At 45.0% G+C, this 22,760-nt stretch overlaps 1 protein-coding gene across 1 annotated transcript in view; it reads right to left on the bottom strand.

Annotated features, from left to right (window-relative positions):
- Nucleotides 1-22,760, bottom strand: part of LOC122814064 — a 361,643-nt gene that overhangs the window by 155,404 nt on the left and 183,479 nt on the right. The window lies entirely within an intron of this gene.

Genomic DNA, 22,760 nt, shown 5'->3' with positions numbered 1-22,760 from the left:
TGAGAAAGTTCTAATGTAAAGCAGACGTGGGCAGAGACTACAAGCAGTAAATGGTCACAGTTGAAACGAAGCAGCAGACTGATAAAGTTCTAATGTAAAGCAGACGTGGGCGGAGACTACAAGCAGTAAATGGTCACAGTTGAAACGAAGCAGCAGACTGATAAAGTTCTAATGTAAAGCAGACGTGGGCGGAGACTACAAGCAGTAAATGGTCACAGTTGAAACGAAGCAGCAGACTGATATCAAGTTCTAATGTAAAGCAGACGTGGGCGGAGACTACAAGCAGTAAATGGTCACAGTTGAAGCAAAGCAGCAGACTGATATCAAGTTCTAATGTAAAGCAGACGTGGGCGGTGACTACAAGCAGTAAAAGGTCACAGTTGAAACGAAGCAGCAGACTGATATCAAGTTCTAATGTAAAGCAGACGTGGGCGGACACTACAAACAGTAAATGGTCACAGTTGAAACGAAGCAGCAGACTGATATCAAGTTCTAATGTAAAACAGACATGGACGGACACTACAAGCAGTAAATGGTCAAAGTTGAAACGAAGCAGCAGACTGATATCAAGTTCTAATGTAAAACAGACATGGACGGACACTACAAGCAGTAAATGGTCACAGTTGAAATGAAGCAGCAGACTGATATCAAGTTCTAATGTAAAGCAGATGTGGGTGGAGACTACAAGCAGTAAATGGTCACAGTTGAAACGAAGCAGCAGACTGATATCAAGCTCTAATGTAAAACAGATGTGGGCGAAGTCTACAAGCAGTAAATGGTCATGTAACAGTTGAACCAAAGCAGCAGACTGATATCAACTTATAATGTAAAACAGACATGGGCTGAGACTACAAGCAGTAAATGGTCACTTAACAGTTGAAATGAAGCAGCAAACTGATAAAGTTCTAATGTAAAACAGACGTGGGCGGAGACTACAAGCAGTAAATGGTCACAGCTGAAATGAAGCAGCAACTGATGTCAAGTTCTAATGTAAAGCAGACGTGGTTGGAGACTACAAGCAGTAAATGGTCACGTAACAGTTGAAATGAAGCAGCAACTGATATCAAGTTCTAATGTAAAACAGACATGTGTGGAGACTACAAGCAGTAAATGGTCAGTTAACAGTTGAAACGAAGCAGCAGACTGATATCAACTTCTAATGTAAAGCAGACGTGGGCGGAGACTACAAGCAGTAAATGGTTACAGTTGAAACGAAGCTGCAGACTGACATCAAGTTCTAATGTAAAACAGATGTGGGCGGAGACTACAAGCAGTAAATGGTCATGTAACAGTTGAAACAAAGCAGCAGACTGATATCAACTTCTAATGTAAAAGAGACACGGGTGGAGACTACAAGCAGTAAATGGTCACAGTTGAAACGAAGCAGCAGACTGATATCAAGTTCTAATGTAAAGCAGACGTGGGCGGAGACTACAAGCAGTAAATGGTCACAGTTGAAATGAAGCAGCAGACTGATATCAAGTTCTAATGTAAAGCAGACGTGGGGGGAGACTACAAGCAGTAAATGGTCACGTAACAGTTGAAATGAAGCAGCAACTGATATCAAGTTCTAATGTAAAACAGACATGTGTGGAGACTACAAGCAGTAAATGGTCACAGTTGAAACAAAGCAGCAGACTGATATCAAGTTCTAATGTAAAGCAGACGTGGGTGGAGACTACAAGCAGTAAATGGTCACAGTTGAAACGAAGCAGCAGACTGATAAAGTTCTAATGTAAAGCAGACGTGGGCAGAGACTACAAGCAGTAAATGGTCACAGTTGAAACGAAGCAGCAGACTGAGAAAGTTCTAATGTAAAGCAGACGTGGGCAGAGACTACAAGCAGTAAATGGTCACAGTTGAAACGAAGCAGCAGACTGATAAAGTTCTAATGTAAAGCAGACGTGGGCAGAGACTACAAGCAGTAAATGGTCACAGTTGAAACGAAGCAGCAGACTGATAAAGTTCTAATGTAAAGCAGGCGTGGCGGAGACTACAAGCAGTAAATGGTCACAGTTGAAACGAAGCAGCAGACTGATAAAGTTCTAATGTAAAGCAGACGTAGGCGGAGACTACAAGCAGTAAATGGTCACAGTTGAAACGAAGCAGCAGACTGATATCAAGTTCTAATGTAAAGCAGACGTGGGCGGAGACTACAAGCAGTAAATGGTCACAGTTGAAGCAAAGCAGCAGACTGATATCAAGTTCTAATGTAAAGCAGACGTGGGCGGAGACTACAAGCAGTAAAAGGTCTCAGTTGAAACGAAGCAGCAGACTGATATCAAGTTCTAATGTAAAGCAGACGTGGGCGGACACTACAAACAGTAACTGGTCACAGTTGAAACGAAGCAGCAGACTGATATCAAGTTCTAATGTAAAACAGACATGGACGGACACTACAAGCAGTAAATGGTCACAGTTGAAATGAAGCAGCAGACTGATATCAAGTTCTAATGTAAAGCAGATGTGGGTGGAGACTACAAGCAGTAAATGGTCACAGTTGAAACGAAGCAGCAGACTGATATCAAGCTCTAATGTAAAACAGATGTGGGCGGAGTCTACAAGCAGTAAATGGTCATGTAACAGTTGAACCAAAGCAGCAGACTGATATCAACTTATAATGTAAAACAGACATGGGCGGAGACTACAAGCAGTAAATGGTCACAGCTGAAATGAAGCAGCAACTGATGTCAAGTTCTAATGTAAAACAGATGTGGGCGGAGACTACAAGCAGTAAATGGTCACAATTGAAATGAAGCAGCAACTGATATCAAGTTCTAATGTAAAGCAGACGTGGTTGGAGACTACAAGCAGTAAATGGTCACGTAACAGTTGAAATGAAGCAGCAACTGATATCAAGTTCTAATGTAAAACAGACATGTGTGGAGACTACAAGCAGTAAATGGTCAGTTAACAGTTGAAACGAAGCGGCAGACTGATATCAAGTTCTAATGTAAAGCAGACGTGGGCGGAGACTACAAGCAGTAAATGGTTACAGTTGAAACGAAGCTGCAGACTGACATCAAGTTCTAATGTAAAACAGATGTGGGCGGAGACTACAAGCAGTAAATGGTCATGTAACAGTTGAAACAAAGCAGCAGACTGATATCAACTTCTAATGTAAAAGAGACATGGGTGGAGACTACAAGCAGTAAATGGTCACAGTTGAAATGAAGCAGCAGACTGATATCAAGTTCTAATGTAAAGCAGACGTGGGGGGAGACTACAAGCAGTAAATGGTCACGTAACAGTTGAAATGAAGCAGCAACTGATATCAAGTTCTAATGTAAAACAGACATGTGTGGAGACTACAAGCAGTAAATGGTCAGTTAACAGTTGAAACGAAGCAGCAGACTGATATCAGGTTCTAATGTAAAGCAGACGTGGGCGGAGACTACAAGCAGTAAATGGTCACAGTTGAAATGAAGCAGCAGACTGATATCAAGTTCTAATGTAAAGCAGACGTGGGGGGAGACTACAAGCAGTAAATGGTCACGTAACAGTTGAAATGAAGCAGCAACTGATATCAAGTTCTAATGTAAAACAGACATGTGTGGAGACTACAAGCAGTAAATGGTCAGTTAACAGTTGAAACGAAGCAGCAGACTGATATCAAGTTCTAATGTAAAGCAGACGTGGGCGGAGACTACAAGCAGTAAATGGTCACAGTTGAAATGAAGCAGCAGACTGATATCAAGTTCTAATGTAAAGCAGACGTGGGGGGAGACTACAAGCAGTAAATGGTCACGTAACAGTTGAAATGAAGCAGCAACTGATATCAAGTTGTAATGTAAAACAGACCTGGGCGAAGATTACAAGCAGTAAATGGTCACAGTTGAAACGAAGCAGCAGACTGATATCAAGTTCTAATGTAAAACAGATGTGGGTGGAGACTACAAGCAGTAAATGGTCACAGTTGAAACGAAGCAGCAGACTGATATCAAGCTCTAATGTAAAACAGATGTGGGCGGAGTCTACAAGCAGTAAATGGTCATGTAACAGTTGAAACAAAGCAGCAGACTGATATCAACTTATAATGTAAAACAGACGTGGGCGGAGACTACAAGCAGTAAATGGTCACTTAACAGTTGAAATGAAGCAGCAGACTGATAAAGTCCTAATGTAAAACAGACGTGGGCGGAGACTACAAGCAGTAAATGGTCACAGTTGAAACGAAGCAGCAGACTGACATCAAGTTCTAATGTAAAGCAGACGTGGGCGGAGACTACAAGCAGTAAATGGTCACAGTTGAAACGAAGCAGCAGACTGATACCAAGTTCTAATGTAAAGCAGACGTGGGCGGAGACCTCAAGCAGTAAATGGTCACAATTGAAATGAAGCAGCAGACTGATATCAAGCTCTAATGTAAAACAGAAGTGGGCAGAGACTACAAGCAGTAATTGGTCACGTAACAGTGGAAACGAAGCAGCAGACTGATGTCAAGTTCTAATGTAAAACAGACGTGGGCGGAGACTACAAGCAGTAAATGGTCACATAACAGTTGAAACGAAGCAGCAGACTGATATCAAGTTCTAATGTAAAGCATACGTTGTCGGAGACTACAAGCAGTAAATGGTCACTTGACAGTTGAAACGAAGCAGCAGACTGACATCAAGTTCTAATGTAAAGTAGACGTGGGCGGAGACTACAAGCAGTAAATGGTCACAGTTGAAACGAAGCAGCGGCCTGATATCAAGCTCTAATGTAAAACACACATGGGCGGAGACTACAAGCAGTAAATGGTCACTTAACAGTTGAAACGAAGCAGCAGACTGATATCAAGTTCTAATGTAAAGCAGACGTGGGCGGAGACTAAAAGCAGTAAATGGTCACAGTTGAAACAAAGCAGCAGACTTGGGCGGTGACTACAAGCAATAAATGGTCATGTAACAGTTGAAACGAAGCAGCAGACTGATATCAAGTTCTAATGTAAAGCAGACGTGATCGGAGACTACAAATAGTAAATGGTCACAATTGAAATGAAGCAGCAGACTGATATCAAGTTCTAATGTAAAGCAGACGTGGGCGGAGACTACAAGCAGTAAATGGTCACAATTGAAATGAAGCAGCAGACTGATCTCAAGCTCTAATGTAAAACAGATGTGGGCGGAGACTACAAGCAGTAAATGGTCACGTAACAGTTGAAATGAAGCAGCAACTGATATCAAGTTCTAATGTAAAACAGACGTGGGCAGAGACTACAAGCAACAGAGACTGATATTGAGCTCTAATGTAAAAGCAGACGTGGACAGAGACTAAAGGCAGTAAATTGTCATGTAAGTTTCCTTACAAACGAGCAAGTGCAAAGATGATGAAGCATAATAAGAAGTTATGTACTCAACATAACGTTCCATCTGAGTAGGTATCTTCATTTGTCTGCAACCTTTGGGTATCAGATCTGATCTCGGATCCGAGCCGGCAACTTATTTCACAGCTAATAGATCCGAGCTCCTAGCTCCTCCACTTACCCACTTGCTAACCCTGACTGACCTCAGATCGAGTTTGCCCGTATATAAGCAGCTAACAGGCTAGATACGTCCCGAAGGAACTGAGGAAGGGACATCCAGAACTAAAATCCGAAGGTCAGGGGGAAGGAGGGGGGGGTGGTTGCAGACAAATGAAGATACCTACTCAGATGGAACGTTATGGTGAGCACATAACTTCTTAATCTGAAGTAGGAACTTCATTTGTCAGCAACCTTTGAGTCCCCAGCTACCTAGATCTTGGGTGGCCTTCATGGAAGGATGTTCCGGAGCACTGCGGAGCCAAAGGATGCTCTCCCTCTGGAGATAACATCCAGCTTATAATGGTTGATAAAAGTATGGGATGAGGACCAAGTAGCTGCAGAGCAAATATCATCCAACGACACTCTAGACCTAAAGGCAACAGAGGCAGATATATAACGAGTAGAATGCGCACGTACTGCCTGAGGTGCGGGCCTTCCAGAACTTTCGTAGGCCAAGAGAATGCACTGTGATATGCATCGTGACAGAGTGACTTTAGAAACAGATTTGCCTAAGTTAAATTTGGCAAAGGAGATGAACAACTGGTCAGATTGTCTATGACCAGCCGTCCTATGAATGTAGAAGCGCAGTTGTCTGTGAACATCTAACAAATGCAATTTGTATTCTCCTTTGTTTTGGTATTTAGGAAAGATGACAAGCAGGTTAATAGATTGATTGATATTAGCCTCTGAGGCCACCTTAGGAAGAAATGAGGCATTGGTCTGGAGATATACTGTATCCTGGTGGAAGGCCAAGTACGGGGGTTTTGCGCAAAGGGCCTGAAGCTCGGAAACTCTTTTTGCTGAAGTAATAGCGACCAGGAACGACGCTTTCCAGGATAAGTACTTAAGATCAATCGAAGTGGCAGGTTCAAAAGGGGGAGCTGTCAAGGCCTGTAAGACTAGTTCATAGGTTCATAGGCTTTTACTAGGCTAACTGCCTTTGCAGGCCATTTTAAGCCTAGCCATTTACACCATGTGAGAATCAAACCCTGCACCTTCTGCTTGTAAGGCAAACACCTTAACCATTACACCATCTTCCCATAAAAGTGATAAATCCCAAGGGGGTACAATGTCTTTGATAGGGGGTCTGAGCAAGAAAGTACCCTTGAGAAAGGTTTTGCACAATTTTGCCATGATCAAAGGCCCTGATTCATGTCCCACATGGTAATGAGAAATAGCTGCTAGTTGTACCAATACCGTTGAGCAGCTAGCCCCCTGATGAAAAAGACCTGTAAGGAACTCCAACACAGTCGGCAACGGTGCTGTGAAGAGATCTAAATTATGATGCTCCGCCCAGATGGAGAAACGCTTCCACTTACTGCGATAGACCCTTCTAGTGGAAGGTTTGTGTGCAGCTACTAGTATGGCTTTAACTGGGGACGAGATACCGGGAGTCCTGACTAGGAGTGGAACTGGAGCAGCCAAGCTGTCAGCTTTAGGCTGTCCAGATTCGGGGTTGGGAGACTTAGTGGGTGAGATATTAGATCCGATAGGGGGATTTAGAATCCAAGGAGGATTCACCAGGTGAGACCACAGGGTAAGGGAACCACGTTTGACAAGGTCAGAATGGGGCAATGAGGATCATTCTGCTCCCCAACCGACTGGCTTTCTGTATGAGTTTCAGCATCAGGGGTAGAGGAGGATACGCATAAAGCAGACCGGGAGGCCACTGTGGCGAGGGGGAGAGGCGTGGAGAAGGGACGTCCCGTATGGAGGTCCAGGGAGTGGAGCCACCACAAGAGCCCTCCTGCAAGCCCTGTTGAGGGGAATAGGATGGCTTAGGGGATGGTGTAGAAAGGACCACTGGACTTGAAGGGTCCACTGCAGGACCCTCATGTTGAAACGAGCCAACGGCAGAAGAGTGATTGCCGTCGCCATGGAGCCTAGAGCCCTCAGGACCAGCTCTGCCAGTGGAGCTTCTAATTGGAGGATGGCCTGCACATGAAGCCTAAGGCTTTGCAGTCGTTCCGCAGTCAGGAATGCTAGAAGGTACCTTGTGTCTACTTTGGCTCCTATGAACTCTTATCACCTGGGTCGGCACAAGAGAGGACTTGTCCATGTTGATAGTGATGCCCAGCTGGGGGGGGGGGGGGGGGCAAGTCGAAGTAAGTAGTCCCTAGCTGAGCAGAGTAGATGCCTTGTTGGGGCGGTCAAGAGCCAGTCATCCAGATATGGAAAAACCTGTATTCCCTAGAGTCTCAGGTGGGCCACTATCACTGCTAATACTTTGGTAAACACCCTGGGGGCTGTGGTGAGACCAAAGGGAAGGACCCTGAACTGGTAGTGACTGGCTCCCAGCCGGAAGCAGAGAAACCTCCTGGATGGTCTGTCCATTCAAATGTGGTAGTACGCACCCTTGAGGTCTACTCAGCACATCCAGTCGTTCTCCCACAGAAGGGGGAGGTTGGATTGAAGGGTGACCATCTGGAATTTTTGTTTGGTTACTAACAGGTTCAAGGAAGAAAGGTCGAGGATTGGCCTTAAGTCCCCCGTCTTTTTTGGCACCAAAAAGAACCTGGAGTAAAACCCTAATCCGAACTGGCCTGGAGGGACGGGTTGGATGGCTCTTTTTTCTAGGAGCTGCTGAATCTCTGCAGCTGCTACCTCCCTCTGATCGGGTGGTACATCGGGGAGGTTTCTGATTTTGGGGACGTGATACAGGGGAATGTGGTAACCTCTGGATATGATGAGAAGCACCCAGCGATCTGTTGTGATGGACTCCCAAACTGCCAGGTGCTTCGAGAAACGCCCGACTGCCTCCAGAGTGGAGCAGTCGGGCCACCCCTCAGGGTTGCTGCGTGGGCCGATCAGAAAAAGGATTCTCTGGACCCAAAATTTTTCGGGCCCCCTCTGCCTCTAGAGCGGCTTCCTCCCAGTCCTCCTCTGCCACGGAAGGACTGGTTGTCCGGAGCAGGTTGGGAATGCTGCGATTTCCGGAACCACATCTTCTTCTGTCCCTTTTGGTTCTTGGAGAAGGACCTCTGGAGAGCAGAGCAGAGGACTCCGACGGCAGACAGAGTCTTCCCGTCCTTTTCGCTCTGGACTAAAGTCTCATGAACGGTCTTGCCAAATAAGGCAGAACCATCAAAAGGGGCATTCGCAAATGACGCTTTGAAGGGTTCCGCGAAGTCACAGTGTCGGAGCCAGGCCTGACGTCTCATGACTAGGCCTGCTCAGCTGGCTCTAGCAGCTCCCTCAGTGGCATGGGAAAAAAGCCACATAGAGGTATTCGATATTGATCTTAGAGTGGCCATGTGAGTGGAATACAACTGCTTGTCTTCCGCTGACATGGACTCCGGGGGGGGGGGGGGGAGCAGCGTACTCTTTGATAAGGTCACGCTGCATCCTAATGACATGTGCCATGTAGTTCGGGGACTTTACTGAGAAGGTCGCTGAACTAAAGACCTGGTTCCCTAGGCGATCCATCGAGCGGGACTCCTTGCTCGGTGGATGCACAGAGGGACTCTCCTGAGCTAATTCCCTCTTGGTGGCTGCCGCCACCAACATGGCATCTACGGGGGAACCCTTGCTCCAGTGGGACTTCTCCAAAGGGGGCTCTGAATCCTATCGGGGCGTTTGGGAACTGGCTCCACAGTGTCCGGCTCCTTCCATGTCCTGGTGGTAATTAGGTCCACCAGGGGGTCGGGGACACCCAAGAGGTAGACGGGCCTGCTTCGAACGCCTCCAGGAACATGGATTCGTCAGAGGAAGCCTTGGGGGCAGACCACCCCCCCTGATCCTAAGCATTTCCACGATGTCTCCGAAGGAGACATCCTCGGAGGTGATCTTGGGGAGCCTTCCCCGTCATCCAAATTCGTATCTTCTGTTAAGTACTCAGGGGAGTCCACGTGCCTCCTCTTACACTTCCGCTTGTGAGGAACATCCTCGGGGGGGAGGGCTGTCCGAGGAGGACTCACCAGCAACATCCTGTTCCAGTGGAACGACCCGAGATGGCAAAACAGGCTGTCCCTGAGGCCGACTCAAATGAGAGGGAGTGCGGGATGGAGCCATAGCAGGGAGCGGGGGGCCTGGATGCCCTCAACAGTGCCCTCTCCATCACCTCGAATGCCGAGGGAGAGCTGCTATCAGTGGGATCAGAGAGTCGACCCTCGCCCAGATCCAAAGGGCGGATCGGAGCTGGCACAGAGACCAACGGATCCGAGAGGCCAGTGTGTTCCGACATGGACGGAGCCGAAGGCACACTAAACCCCCTGGATCCGAAGCACAGAGCACGGCTCAGAGAGCTCGGATCCGACAAGGATGGATCCGGCAAGCTCGAGGGGAGAGTCAGCGCCGAAGTACCAGATAATGTCGGCGCCAACCCGACCCCGGCTCTGCCGCTGCCCAGCTCCAAATGCTCCGAACCCAGGAAGCGGGTCGGAGAAGGAGCTATTGGGGCAAAATAGGGTGTTGAGCTCCCCCCCAGAGGGGGGGAGGCAAGAGCACTCCCATCTGCATTCGGGCCTGGATGAACCTTCTCATCACATGGTCCAAATCGGCTTCCGACAGGCTGCGTGTTGATCTCGACGAGGCCACCGAGGCAGGCCGGGAGTGCCGCCTTGATGACCTCGACGGAGATTGGGTCTCCCCCTCCTCGGGACCCGGTGAAAAGCATGGAGACCGAGTCAGAAAAGGAGGAGACCTAGACCTGGAAGACCTAGAGGGAGAAGCCCACTTAGCTGGAGGGGCCAACGCAGAGGCCTCGGCCCTCCGTTTGTGGTGCTTCTCCCTCTTCATTTCCTTCCTGGCCTCTCCCTCCTCCGGCGCAGAAGCGGGAGTTTGAGTCCCGGCCGGGGGGAGAAAGGCAGGAGTGGCCGCCGCCAGGAAGGAGGCCACAGAAGTACCGAAGGCCGAAGAAGATTCCGGGGGCAAAAGTCCCGCCAGGATCAGCTTCGACCTCCGGTCCTTCAGTGCCCTGGGGTTGAAAGCAGCGCAAATCGCGCAACCAGAAGATAGGTATTCAACCCCAAGGCACCGGACACAATGAGTGTGGCCATCCGCCGGTGAGAGCTTATGGCCACACTTGGTAAAAAACAACTTTGGGGCCTCAGACATATGTTTTTTTTTTTTTTTTTTTTTTTTTTTTTTTTAACTACAAAACAAAAAACACACTCACACAAGGCCCCAACTGACAAGAACACACACACTACGAACCAGCGAAGGGAGGGGAGGAGAACACAAATTACCACAAAAAATAATTAAATATAGGGTTTTTAATGCTAAAGAACCTAACCACACACACTTTAAGGGGATTTATAAGAAATAAGTAATCAAAATCACTTATCTAAGCAGGAGCTTGTAACCTAGCTGCTGAGTTTAAGCGCAGCAAACTAGATCTGGGGTCAGTCAGGGTCAGCAGGGGGGTTATGGGTAAGGGGAGGAGCTAGGAGCTCGGATCTATTAGCTGTGAAATAAGTTGCCGGCTCGGATCAGAGATCGGATCTGATACCCAAAGGTTGCTGACAAATGAAGTCCCTACTTCAGATCTGGTCCTTCCACATATGCATGAGATGCAAATCCTTGACTTATGTTTCTCATACAAGATGACTTCTATCCCCGTTTCTATTACACTCCCAAAAGTTATTCACTTTTTTCACTTTCCTCCATGTTGCAGGACTGTGCAGTTCGTACAAAATTAAGGGAGAGCTTGCCTTCCTGCTAAAATGTTTTTTTCTTCCCCATAAATGACAGCCAAGAAAAATGCAGTGTAAAAAGAGTGTGATAATATGGTGCATATAAATGTGTAATACACAATGCTAACTACATGTTCAGTGGAGGAAATACTTGCACGTGCTGAAACTAATGAGAAGCACATTAAACAGCGGTCAGTACCATGTGGTAAGACTAATCAGAACTACATTAAACAGTGGCCAGTACCATGTGGTAAGACGAATGAGCATGTCAAACAGCAGACAGTACCATGTGGTAAGACTGAGAAGTACATTAAACAGCGGCTAGTACCATGTGGTAAGACTAATGAGAAGTAAATTAAACAGCGGCCAGTACCATGTGGTAAGACTAATGAGAAGCCCATTAAACAGCAGCCAGTACCATGTGGTAAGACTGAGAAGTACATTAAACAGCAGCCAGTACCATGTGGTAAGACTAATGAGAATCCCATTAAACAGCGGCCAGTACCATGTGGTAAGACTGAGAAGTACATTAAACAGCAGCCAGTACCATGAGGTAAGACTAATGAGAATCCCATTAAACAGCGGCCAGTACCATGTGGTAAGACGAATGAGTATGTCAAACAGCAGACAGTACACCATGTGGTAAGACTGAGAAGTACATTAAACAGCGGCTAGTACCATGTGGTAACACTGAGAAGTCCATTAAAAAGCGGCTAGTACCATGTGGTAACACTGAGAAGTCCATTAAAAAGCGGCCAGTACCATGTGGTAAGACTAATGAGAAGTACGTTAAACAGCGGCCAGTACCATGTGGGAAGACTAATGAGAGGTATATTAAACAATAGCTAGTACCATGTGGTAAGACTAATGAGAAGTACATTAAACAGCGGCCAGTACCATGTGGTAAGACTAATGAGAAGCCATTAAACAGCGGCCAGTACCATGTGGTAAGACTAATGAGAAGCCCATTAAACAGTGGCCAGTACCATGTGGTAAGACTAATGAGAAGCCCTTTAAACACCGGCCAGTACCATGTGGTAAGACCGAGAAGTACATTAAACAGCGGCCAGTACAATGTGGTAAGACTGAGAAGTACGTTAAACAGTAGCCAGTACCATTTGGTAAGACTAATGAGAAGTACATTAAACAGTGGCCAGTACGATGTGGTAAGACTGAGAAGTATGTTAAACAGTGGCCAGTACCATGTAAGACTAATGAGGAGTATGTTGAGCAGCGGCCAGTACCATGTGGTAAAAAGTACAGTTTTGTACCTACCATAAATGTAGATGTCCGATAGGTATGCATCTGCAGTCATCACATATGGGTTGTCCTGCCTCAGGCAGCCCTTCGGTCGGCCGGATTCCAAAGTCTGGGTCCGGCGTCAGCTGATGTCGCCCCTTCCCCGACGTCACCACGCCTGGGGTATAAAAGCGTCAGCCGACGCCATGTTCCTCAGTTTTTCTTGCCCCAGGTGCCCTCTAGGAAGGCTAAATTTGGAAAAAATGCAGTAAAAAAATCCAAACATTTGCAAAACTATATATATATATATATATATATATATATATATATATATATATATATATATATATATATATATATATATATATATATATATGTATAAACAAATACACCATAATAGATCCCCCAGCTAGCTAATAGAGAGGTAAGCACCCTAGGAGTACCACAGAGGGGAAGGAGGGAGGGTAAACCTGACTGCAGATGCATACCTATCGGACATCTACATTTATGGTAGGTACAAAACTGTACTATGTCATTCAAGGATGCATCTGCAGTCATCACATATGGGTAGAATACCATAGCCAATCTGGGGGTGGAGGTACTAGGAAAAGGATGGTGTAGCTAAGATACCCTGCAGGACAGCCGAAGCAAAGCCTGCTCTGGATTTGGAATATAAAGGTAAATTGTAATGCTTGGCAAATGTATGCACGGAGCTCCATGTGGCAGCTTCTAAAATGTCTTTTGTAGCCACCCCTCTTAAGAAGGCTGTGGAGGTGGCTGTGGCTCTCGTAGAATGAGGTCTAATGTTAGCTGGTACAGTCTTTCCATGAAATGAGTAACAAAAGCGGATGCAATTTCCTATCCATTTTGAAATTGTCTGTTTGGAAATTGCTTTTCCTTGAGTACCAGCAGCATATGCTACCAGCAGCTGGTCAGTTTTTCTGAAACCTTTAGTTCTGCCCAAGTAGTAGCACAACTGTCTGTGAATGTCCAGGGTGTGCAGCAGTTTCTCCCCTTTGTTTTGTGGATTTGGGAAGAAGTAAGTAAGTGAATAGCTTGATTCAATGAAACCCTGGATACCACCTTTGGCATAAAAGTAGGATTAGTTCTTAATGAAACTCTATCCTGATGGAAAATAATAAATGGCTGAACTGCCATCAGGGCCTGCAATTCCGAAACTCTTCTTGCTGAGGTTATTGCCAGAAGGAAAGCAGTCTTCCATGAGAGGTACTGTAGATCTGCAGATGCTGCAGGCTCAAATGGAGGCAGTGTTAGTTTTTCAAACACGTAGTTAAGGTCCAAAGCAGGTAGAGGTGGTTTCCTAGGAGGTTTGATGTTTTTGATTCCCCTTAGAAACTGTCTTAGGAGAGGATGAGAAAAGACAGGAGGATCAGTATTGTACTCTGCTGAAATTGCTGAAGCATGAATCTTAATGGAAGAGTAAGGAACATTTCTGCCAAATATTCCAGGATATGTGTCATGCTCATCATTGTCGCATCTTGGCCCTTTGTGGTTTTCCAGATGAGAAATCTTTTCCATTTTGCTAAATATGCCTTCCTTGTGGAAGGGCGGCAAGCTTCCAGAAGAATATTCTTTACTCTCTGGGATAGCTTATCCTGAAGAGGAGTCAAGGTATTCTCCAGGCTGTTAGCTGCAATGTTTTCAGGTTGGAATGTAGAGTTTTGTAGCTGTGCTCTGTCAGTAGTAGTGGCCATAGAGGTAGAGGCCATGGCCTCGTATGTGACAAGCTCCTTAGCAGTGGGTACCAGTGCTGTCTTGGCCAGTCCGGAGCTAACAGGATCACTTTTGGCTGCTCTGCCCTGATCTTCAGTAACACCTTGGTCATTAATGGAATAGGAGGGAATGCATACACGGTCAGATTTCTCCAGCTGAAAGAGAGAGCGTCCACTTTCCACGCTTGTGGGTGGTATGTCCTTGAACAGAATTTCTTTAGTTGGTGATTGTGGGGGGATGCAAATAGATCTATGTCCGGGCTCCCCCAAAATTGTGTTATCTGTTGGAAAATGTCTGGGTGCAGCATCCATTCGTGTGCATCCATGATATTTCTGCTTAAGCTGTCTGCCAGTATATTGTCCTTCCCTGGCACAAACTGAGCTTGTAGCTGTATATTGAGTTTCAAGGAAAGATCCCATAGATTCATTGCCAGCCTGCACAGAGGGTAAGAATGGGTACCTCCTTGCTTGTTTATGTACCACATAACTGTGGTGTTGTCTGTCCTTATTAGTAGATGGCCTTGATGCAGAAAGAGTTTGAAGGCCTCGATTGCATGTATCACTGCTAGCATTTCTTTTTGATTTATGTGCATGTGCAGCTCCTTTCGTGACCACTGTCCTTGGATACCTCTGCCCTCCATGTGTGCTCCCCAACCTAGGTCTGAAGCGTCTGTTGTAATAGTTTGGGAGGTTTTTGGCTTTGTGAAGGGCAGCCCTCTGTTGGACTGGCTGGCCTGAGCCCACCACAGAAATTCCTTGTGAAGGCATGGGATGAGTGGGATTAAAGTTTCCAAACTGTGACTGTGCTGAGTCCATAAACTCCTTAGATACCACTGTAGCTTTCTCATATGTAGCCTTGCTTGTGGAATCAAAAGAATACAGGATGCCATGTAACCCAGGGCCTGCAGGATTTTCCATGCAGTCAGCTGAGTTTGTCTTGTCAGATTCTTGAAGTAATCCGGTAGTTGACTTAGTTTTTCTTCTGTGAGATAAGCCATTTGGGTGGTTGTATCTAGATCCGCACCCAGAAAGGTTATTCTTTGGGATGGAACAAGTCTTGATTTGTGCATGTTGACTGTATATCCCAAGGCCTGTAGAAGATTGATGGCATAATTTAAGTCCTTTATCAGAGTTTGTTGGTTGTTCGCTTGTATAAGGCAGTCGTCCAGATATGGGTAGATTTGAATCCCCTGGAGTCTGCAGTGTGCTATTACTGATGCCAAGCATTTCGTGAATACTCTGGGCGCAGTAGATAAGCCAAAGGGCAATGCTGAGAATTGATAATGCTCTGACCCTGCAAGAAATCTGAGATATCTTCTGCAACTTTGTCCGACAGGGACATGCAGGTATGCCTCCTTGAGGTCTAGAGTAACCAGCCAAGACCCCTTGCCTAGCATGGGAAGGAGTTGCTGTAGAGTCAGCATTTTGAATTTTGGCACAATGAGATAAGTATTCAGTACGGACAAGTCGAGAATAGGTCTCCATTGATGCTCTTTTCTTGGAACAAGGAATAGTCTGGAGTAAAATCCTTGGCCTTGTTCTGAAATAGGAACTCTTTTTATGGCTTTCATTTGAAGTAAGTTTGAGATTTGTTTCAAAGCCTCTGTCCTTTGTTTTGGTGGCAGACCTGGTATGCCTTTTCATTTTGGCAATGTGTGGAAATGGAACCTGTATCCGTTGTCTATTATTTGGAGTGTCCATTTGTCTCTTGTAATGTTGTGGCAATTTCTTGAGAATAAAGAAAGCTTTCCGCCCAAAGGTGCTTCTAATTGAGCCCTGGTTGGCGGAGTCAAAGCAGAATCATTGAGTTTGGCCTTGTGCAGCAGTTGCAGATCCTGAACTGCCTGTCTGGATTGGAGGTTGCCATTGACTGCCTCTGCAGGAGCCCCTAGCTTGGCCTCAACCTCTGGCACGCCTGTTTCTGCCCCTTTGAAATCTTTCTGTGTCCGGAAAGGACCAATTCTTGGAAGGCCAGTTTCTGCTGAATCTAGGTGGCTGGACTTGAAGAAAATCTTTAACTGTTTGTACAGATTTTGCCTTTTCCTCAAATTTCTTTAGGACGTCTTGAGCAGTGGAACCAAATAACTTTTGCTTTTCCAGTGGAGCATCCAAAAGCTTAGCTTTAACATGTTCTGGCAGAGATTGTTCCTTCAGCCAAGCATGCCTGCGTATGACAACACCTGTCATTGCTGACCTACATGAAGCTTCCAATGCATCATAACCACACTGCAAGAAATGGTTGCTAACCTGCTGGGAATTATGTACCAGATCCTGAAGGGATTTACGGTCAAGGGGTTCAGAAGAAGACAATTTTTTATGCATTTCTTCTAACAAATACTCTTGATACTGTATCATGTGAAATTGACAATTTAATGCCCTCATAGCAAGAGTGGCAGAAGTATACACTTTTTTACCCCATCTCTCTAATGCCCTGGACTCCTTTGCAGAGGGGAGTGGGTTCCTAGTAGCAACAGCTGCAACCCCTTTAGGGCCCTGTGAAATAGTTTCAGGGTCAGCAGTGGGCCTTAAAAAGAAAATTGTGTGTCCGGGACCCTGTAATACCTATCAGGCTTAACAGGGGCCGGAGGCAGTGTGTCAGGGGTCATACTAGAGTCAGAATATACATCATCAATCACATTTAAAACAGGAGGAATAGCCAAAGGTCTATGCTGAGGTAAATGAAGAAAAGTTCTTAGTCTTTTCCTGGAATCAGAATATTCCTGGCCCTGCCATTTGAAATGCTCTCTCATAGTGTGAAAGGTCTCCCCAAAGGAAAGCTCTTCAGGAGGGGAGGCTGAGGGAATAGATTCCTCTGCATCCGAATCCTCGTAGGCCGAGTAAGCCTTATCCTGGTAGTCTGAGTGATCCGAGCCAACAGAGGCCTCCTCTGAGGAAAGGGGATCCGGGGGATCCATCCTGGGCCTTTTGTCTAGAGGGGATTGGGAGCCCCTGTCCGGATGAGGCTGAGAGACCCTAATTAAGGAGATCAGGTCCTCAGTTAAAGTTAAAATCTGTGAACTAGAAGAAGGTCCCTGAGGAATAACTCTGGGAGGCATGGTTTTAGAGTGTTTTGCAGCTTTAGCCCTGGTGAAGGCCTTAATAGACATGGATGCAGGAGGCCTGGCTGCACCATGTGCTGGTGTAGTTTTATCTAAAGATATGGTGTCGGAAGATTCCAATACACCAGTTTCGGACGGCAATTCTGTAACCGACTCGGTAGGAGCCTCCGGGACCGAGGCTGTCGGTTGTATTATTTCAGGGTTCGGAAGTTCCAAGGACTCTGTATCAGCAGAGACCGAGACACTCGCGGTAGGCCTAGCCGCGGTTTCAGCAGAAACTGCAGGCCACGTGTCGGTCCTTGTCTTTCCGTTTCTTAATTAAATGCGATGTCGGGGTTTCCGACGGCATTTTGTAAGCAAAACTATCCCCAAAAAACTCTTCTGCGAACTCCGACTGACGTCTAAGAGTGCGTCGGTTGAAAGAAGCGCAGGCAGAGCAGGCCGAGACGTCATGGTCTGGGCCTAAGCAAGGAAGACAATAAGAGTGGAAATCCTTATGAGGTATTTGTTTCCCACAAGTTAAACAATTAACTTCTTCTGACATCGGCTGAGGCAAGAAAGAGTCACCAACGGGGTACTTAGCTTTTGAAGTCTTCGGATAGCGAAATTACAGGAGCTGGCCGACCGGCACTTGCGAATTGCTTCTGCTTCGGGCACCACGCGGCAAGAAAGACTGAGGAACATGGCGTCGGCTGACGCTTTTATACCCCAGGCGTGGTGACGTCTGGGAAGGGGCGACATCATCCGACGCCGGACCCAGACTTTGGAATCAGGCCGACCGAAGGGCTGCCTGAGGCAGGACAACCCATATGTGATGACTGCAGATGCATCCTTGAAGGACATCTGAGAAGTATGTTAAACAGCAGCCAGTACCATGTGGTAAGCATACCTCTCAACTGTCCTGAATAACTTGGTTTTTACCGAGTTTTGGGGTCCCAATAATGGGGTGCCACGATTCCCGAGTGGCACCCCATTATTTCTGATTTTTCAGATCTATTTTTAAAATTTCGTGGTTTCGGAGGTGACGTCATCACATGCGCGATGACGTCAGCTCCGTCAGCATTCCGCATGTCTGTTTGAATAGGAGTCACCACGAGTCTAAGATGGATTTACAAACACAGGATTTGCTTTACTTTCTGCTATTCGGGCAGAGGACTGCCATTTCTATCACAGGAGGAAGATTTTACTAAGCCAGCCACACGCATCTAAGATATACTTCTGCTGTTTGGGCAGAACACAGGATTTACTTCATCGGACTTCAGCAAATGCACTTTTACCTGCTGAGCGCTAAGGTAGGTATGTGTGTGTGTGTGTGTGTGTGTGTGTGTGTGTGTGTGTGGGGCAGTCTTCCATTATGGAGGCTAATAAGTAAAAATAAAATAAGAAACAAAGTGATTTTGGTATATAAGAATAACAGAGAATATGAAAACAGTGAAGTATTGTTTCCAGTTTCTTGTTTTCGGCATTTACAAACAACAAAGCAATCAAGGTGTTACTTAGCTTCCATGAATTTTACCTAATGTTAGATATTTAAAATGAAAAAGAAAAACTGAGAATGCATTTTTTTAAGCAGTGAAATGTTTTCACGTACATGCCCAGGTTAACTATGATTTGCCTGTGATCTTCCTTCTTTTTAACATTGAGGACAAACGTAGAGTTCATTACTACGAGCATGGAAACAATATGCTGTCTGACTTCCCGAATCTATTACATTCAATGGATGAATTTTTGAGCACATTTGCATCTGATTCTTTTATATAGAGCTTCATAGAGCAAGTCATAGTTTATTTGGCAGTCAATAGCTATTCAAAGCTGTACTGAAAAGTTATGAAACCCTTACTAATCATAGCAAGCTCTGCATCCAAGCACAATATGCCCTTCATTGTATAAGATAGTCACTAGAAATTATATTTTATTTTTCTATAAAGGGGAATAGAGCAGCGCTGTTCCCCTGGAAATTTCACTGGCTGATCCAGGGACAAATGGAGTAGGAAGGTTAGATAATGTGCAAAGAAACTACAACAGATGTTATAGTTAAAAATGTGGTTAGTCTTCTACAAAATAACATTTCTACAGTCTCTTAAGTACAACAGAAGTAAATGATTACAATACTATATTTATGTACATTTTATTGTCTGTGTTAAGACAAAAGCTAAAGATGAAAAGAGAAAAAGCAGTCTGACAGGAACAGAAGTTAGTGTAATAAGAAAGGAAATGGGAGATGTATCATCAATATGGTGAAGCAGCTGTACTGCGAGCCAAGATGCATTAGTCAGGGTGCATGTTTAATGGAAACTTTATTTTAATACAATGTGGTTGAAGCTGTTAGTGTAGTAAGGTCAAGATAATTGTTCTTTCATTTAATGTGTTTGGATATGTAATTCTTGAATTGTGGCTGGCATTTGGTTATGAGAATGGTTTCTTTGAGGCTGCAAAGAAGAGCTTCCCAAAGCTAAAGGGTGTAATGTAAAACAAAGTCACTGCAATGGACTTGACATGGTTGGGTAGGGGTGACTGTTAGGAGGGTCCTATGGAGGGATTTGGTCTTAGACGTTTTGAATGGTGAGGCAACAAGCAAAGAATGGGAAAGAATCTAGTCTGAGCAGTTTAAAAATTAGTGGTCCAAGTAGCAAAGTGTCATTGCTTTTTAAGGAGACATTTGGCCTAAAGTCCATAGCCACCATCACTTATTAATTTATGTCTCACATTTTTGTTCTGTTCCTCAGTAGATCTCTGGTTTTCAGGAGCAGTAAAACAAAACCTTTTATTCTAGCAATTTTCTAAGTTTATAAGATCAGTATTTGAAATGTGTCCCTATTTTGGGGCTGTATTCCCCCATTATTGGCTTTATGTATTTTTGTGCTAAGAGATTGAGAACTATGGGGAGAAGTGAAAACTGAATTCACTAAATGACAGCCATTTAAGTTTGTCTTCCTGTCTTTCAGGCAACTGCTGATTTAGCTTAATGGTATGTTATATTAATGGAGTGTACAGGGTTCTGAATTCAAGACTTGGCAGTGAAATGTATGATGGTAACACATTTTATGCAAGCAACTTTCCAAAATTATAAAAGCAATGTCTAAAATTATGTCTGTTTTTTGGCCTTTTGCCCCCCCTCCCCCAACTGAAAATAAGTGCAATAAGCTGTGCAACATGCCTATGACTTACACTACTGTGATAAAGTAGACTGTTATTATGGAAATATTTTGAATAGGGCAGTTTTGTCATTATTCGTGCATGCAGTTTGCTTCATTGCCTCCTGGAAAAATGTTTAAACAATGAATTTAAAATGCGTTCTAACTTAAGTCTAACAAGTGTGCTGTATTATACAAGGAATACAATTTAATAAAAAGTCAGGAAGGTGCAACAAAGAACGCATTTATGTTTCTTGTTTTGAGTGCAAGGGGTCTCTGATTTGAAAACAGTCCAAAGGTGATCTTTATCCACTACTGGCCAGATGCATTTTCTTTGGATGTGGTGTGGGATTCAATGCTTTTTTAATGAACATGAGTTTCAAGGGCAGAGAAGTTTTAATGCCAAGTCTATTTTCATTGTTAGACAGTATTGTTTTGTTTAGCAGATATCTATTAGTGTTTGCGCATTGTGCTATAAAATGTAAAAAAACTAAAATCCAAATAATCATTGTAGAAGTAAAGCAGTATGCACACATTAGTGTTTATGGTAAATGGGGTGAAATAGCCAGGTAATGGGACATTGGAATGGCTGCTGAGGGACTCTGGTGCTATATTTTGATTCTGTTCTTCAGTTTGTATTTCAAACTGGGTATCCCACAATTCCATTGGAGTGGGCGTGGTTGTTTAATTGTGTATGCAAATTGTATGTTAATCAGCGTACAGATTTGTACCTATTTTTCATGGTCCTTGTAAAGATTTTTGAAGTTTCCAGGTTGAGAGGTATGGTGGTAAGACTAATGAGAAGTACATTAAACAGCGGCCAGTACCATGGCCTAAAGTTAAATGCCAAAAAATGCATAGTCATACCCTTCGGAAAAAACAAGGTTACCCCTAGCTACCAAATAGGTGGCAATCCACTGAGCACAGAAGAAGTTATCAGGGACCTGGGGACCCAGGTTGATAGTAGTCTGTCATTCGACACCCATGTAGCTAAAGTAGTTAGGAAGACCTTCTACATTGCCCACCTTATCATGAAGGGATTCTCATCTAGATCAAGGGAGGTCATAGTCTCCCTATACTCATCACTCATCAGACCAATGATTGAGTACAATGCCCCATTCGGAATGTATCTGACCCGACACTTGCAGCAGCTGGAGAGGCCACAAAAGTTCCTCACCAAAAGGATAAAGGGTCTCAAACATCTGTCCTATGCTGCCCGACTGAAAGAACTCCAGCTCTATTCAGTCGCACCGCTTGCTCAGAGGTGACCTTTGCCTAACATACAAGGCCATGTCAAACCCAGATTTGATGAATATGCTTCACCTCAAAAATCTAGATCCGTCAGAGTCACAAGGGCGGAGACTTAAACCTCGACACGGCTATTAATAGGACGTGCTGGAGGGATAGATTCATCACCCAAAGACTCCCTATGCTGTGGAATAAAATCCCGGTATATGTGAGGCAGAGCACCTCGCTGGCCTTGTTCAAGAGAAATCTTGACCAATGGATGGGAGATCGCAGATATACCCCAGGGATTACCTCAGTGTCACTGCTCAACAGAGGCACAGCAAAATAATGGGTATAGTTCCCCATACTAAAGGGGTGGCGTAAGCCACAAAACTATGGGCTAGGCTTGTAAATGCCCTCGGGCAGATAGCCTAGTATGAACCTATGAACCTATGAACCATGTGGTAAGACTGAGAAGTACGTTAAACAGCAGCCAGTACCCATGTTGTATGACTAATGAGAAGTACGTTAAACAGCGGCCAGTACCATGTGGTAAGACTGAGAAGCCCATTAAACAGCGACCAGTACCAAGTGGTAAGACTGAGAAGTACGTTAAACAGCGGCCAGTACCATGTGGTAAGACAGAGAAGAATGTTAAACTGCAGACAGTACCATATGGTTAGACTAATGAGAAGTCCATTAAACAAGCGGCCAGTACCATGTGGTAAGACTAATGAGAAGTATGTTAAACAGCGGCCAGTACCATGTGGTAAGACTAATGAGAAGTCCACTAAACAGCGGCCAGTACCATGTGGTAAAACTAATGAGAAGTACATTAAACAGCAGCCAGTACCATGTGGTAAGACTGAGAAGTACATTAAACAGCGGCCAGTACCATGTGGTACGACTAATGAGAAGTCCACTAAACAGCGGCTAGTACCATGTGGTAAGACTATTGAGAAGTACATTAAACAGCGGCCAGTACCATGTGGTAAGACTGAGAAGTACGTTAAACAGCAGCCAGTACCATGTGGGAAGACTAATGAGAAGTACACTAAACAGCAGCCAGTACCATGTGGTACGACTAATGAGAAATATGTTAAACAACAGCTAGTACCATGTGGTAAGACTAATGAAAAGTCCATTAAACAGTGGCCAGTACCATGTGGTACTATTAAGAAGTATGTTAAAACAGCAGCCAGTACCATGTGGTGAGACTATTGAGGAGT

This window comes from Protopterus annectens, chromosome 10.part0 (genome assembly GCF_019279795.1).
Source record: "Protopterus annectens isolate FY-2018-M chromosome 10.part0, PAN1.0, whole genome shotgun sequence".
NCBI lineage: Eukaryota > Metazoa > Chordata > Ceratodontiformes > Protopteridae > Protopterus > Protopterus annectens.
This window is presented reverse-complemented; position numbering and strand designations above follow the sequence as displayed.